Here is a 3026-nt window from a genome sequence, read left to right as displayed (position 1 = left end):
GAGTTCCAGGACAGCCACGACTACACAGAGAAACCCTGTCTCGAAAAGCCAAAAAAAAAAAAAAAAAAAAGATCAGCCAGGGAAAAGTCTTACTCCTCTAATGGACCCTTTAATGACACGAATTTCAAGTTCAATAAGTCAGACAAGCTGAGCTCAGTACCCTTAGGGATGAGGAGCAGAAAGAAGAGGCAGTGGAGGGGAGAGCTTCCCTGGCTGAATAGCCACTGGCTGCACGGAAAGGATGCTCACCCGTGGGGTACAGATCTCTCTCTCTTCAGAAGGGTTAGCCAAAACAGACTGCATCTAAGATGGAGACCAGAGTGACCCAGATGACAGCCTCTGTCTTCACCATCATAACATCTGAATGAATACTGAATGACACCCCCCTCCTGTGTCTTGACAGCTGACAATCATCAGAATAGCTGGAAGGAACTGGAAAACAAGGACTGGGAGATGTATTCCTGTATACCTGATGACCTAAGTTTGACCCTTGGAGCGAGTCCAAAAAGAAAGATATAGTGGCCCAGGCGATGGTGGCCCTCTTCTTTAATTCTAGCACCGGGGCAGGGGCGGGGGGCAGAGGCAGGTGGATATCTGTGAATTTGAGACCAGCCTGATCTACAGAACTTTGACAGTCTAGGCCAAGACAGGGAAAAATCTGTCTCAAAAAACCAAACCAAACCAAAAACCTTTAATCCCAGCACTTGGGAGGCAGAGGCAGGTGGATTTCTGAGTTGGAGGCCAGCCTGGTCTACAGAGCGAGTTCCAGGACAGCCAGGGCTAGACAGAGAAACCCTGTCTCGAAAAACAACAACAAACAAACAAACAAAAACCAATACCTCCCCTCGCCCCCAAAAAAGAGAAGCTGGGGGTGTTGTGCAGCTGTTACCTGGGCTGAGAAGGAGAGGGCGGAGTCAGAGAGAGGGCGGAGTCAGAGAGGGCTGCTAGGAAGCTGCTGGCCACCCAGCCTGGAAGAGCCACAGAAACAAGAGGGACCTTGCTCAACAAGGTCTCAAAGGCTAGAACTCACAACAGGTAACAACTGTCTTCTCACCTCCACATGGACAGGATGGCACACACTCCTTCAGTCGCACGAATGCACACAAAATGAATAAATAAATAAATAAATAAATAAATAAATACCAGAAAAGACGTAAGAAGATACCCGAGCAGCTTCTGACAGATGTCACTTCCTAGAAATATGCGCCCCCTCCCAACTAACCCAGCCCCCCACCCCCAACTTTCCGCTCGTTTCTCTTTACTATTCATCTAGCACCTTTCTGGCCCTCGAGGATTGAGAAAGGAGTTTGCTAGTTTATCTCCTACTTCTACTCTTGGCCCAGAATCCAGGCTCCCTTCCCTGCTCAGCTATCTTGTTCTTTATTGTCTCCGCAGTTCTTAGTGGATGGGAGGTTGGGAAGGAGGGCCCAGTTGACAAGACCTGGAAACAGAGCCAATGTCTGCTGCCATTGTCTGTGGTCGTCAGACTCCAGCTTCCTGGTCCAGCTCTGGGGACTCATAAAGTCTCCCTGGAGTTTCCAGGCATCCGAATTCAGAGTGGAGATGAGTCACTGGGTCCCGTCCTTCTGAAGCATCCAGCTTCTTGGCTGAGTAACTACGTTAAGGTTCTTTACCTCTCCAGAGTACAGACCGGACCGTTCCTGCCGTTCCTACCCTCGTTAAGTTGTTTGGGTATGTCTGGAGTATTTGTTATACAAGACAAAACAAATTATTTATCAAGGTGGTGGTAAGGCCTTTAATCCCAGCACTTGGGAGGCAGAGGCAGGGGGATTTCTGAGTTGGAAGCCAGCCTGGTCTACAGAGTGAGTTCCAGGACAGCCAGGGCTAGACAGAGAAACCCTGTCTTGAAAAAACAAAAACCAAAACAAATTATTTTTATCTTATGTGCATTGATGGTTTGCCCAAATGTTTGTGTGAAGGTGATATTGGAGTTACAGACAGTTGTGAGCTGCCATGTGGGTGTTGGGTCCTCTGGAAGAATAATCATTGCTCTTAACCACTGAGCCATCTCTCCAGCCCCAACAATACTTTTTAAAAGTCTAACATAGAAAATTGGTACAAGAAGTGGGATCAGTGCTGTAACAAAGCCTCCCTGTGGGTTTTCTATGCTATTGGTGGGCTGGGCAGAGGGATGCTGTACTTTCTGTACAGGTTTGAATTTGATTCCAGATCCCATTAAAAATCTGGGCATGAACCAGGCATGATGATGCATGCCTTTAGTCCCAGCACTTAGGATATAGAGGCAGGCAGATCTGAGGCCAGCCCTGATGGCAGAATGAGTTCTAGGACAGCCAGGGATACACAGAGAAACCCTGTCTTGAAAACTCATTAAAAAAAAAAAAAGGATGCTTGTGGTGGTACCCATCTGTCATCCCAACATTCCTATGATGAGGTGCAAGGTAGAGACAAGAGAATTACCATAAAAAGTTGAGAGCTAGCTAGCCTGGAATATTCTGCACAGCACAGAAACAGGAGAGATCCTACCCTACTTCAACAAGGCAAGAGACAAAATCTGTTTCCCAGGAGTTGTCACTGATGCTCATGTACATACTGTGGTTTGCACATGTATGCATTTACATACACATACACGTACATCTACAGAGAGAAATATTTTGGGGGAAAGCAGGAGAGGCTGGAGGAGGAGAAGGAGGAGGAGAAAGAGAAAGAGGAGGAGGAGGGAAAGGAGGAGGAGGAATCAACATCCTTTGATCTTTGGAACTATAGATCCATGCCAGAAAGCCAAGCTTTTAGAATCTTTTGCAACTAATAGGAGGGAAAAATTAAGAGATTCAGATTAGAGAAATTCTAGACCAGTGGTTCTCAACCTGTAGATCAAGACCCCTCTACCACCGAGGAATGCACCAGTCCTGTACTAGAGTTTTTGTCATTGCCTCTCCTGATTCTCAGGCCTTCAGACCTGGACTAGACCCACACCATCACATCTTCTGAGTCACTACAGACCCAGAGGTTTCCTAACTTCCATTTTTTTTTTTTTTTTGGTTTTT

Source organism: Mus caroli, chromosome 11 (assembly GCF_900094665.2).
Source record: "Mus caroli chromosome 11, CAROLI_EIJ_v1.1, whole genome shotgun sequence".
Lineage (NCBI taxonomy): Eukaryota > Metazoa > Chordata > Mammalia > Rodentia > Muridae > Mus > Mus caroli.
Note: the sequence above shows the minus strand (reverse complement) of the source record.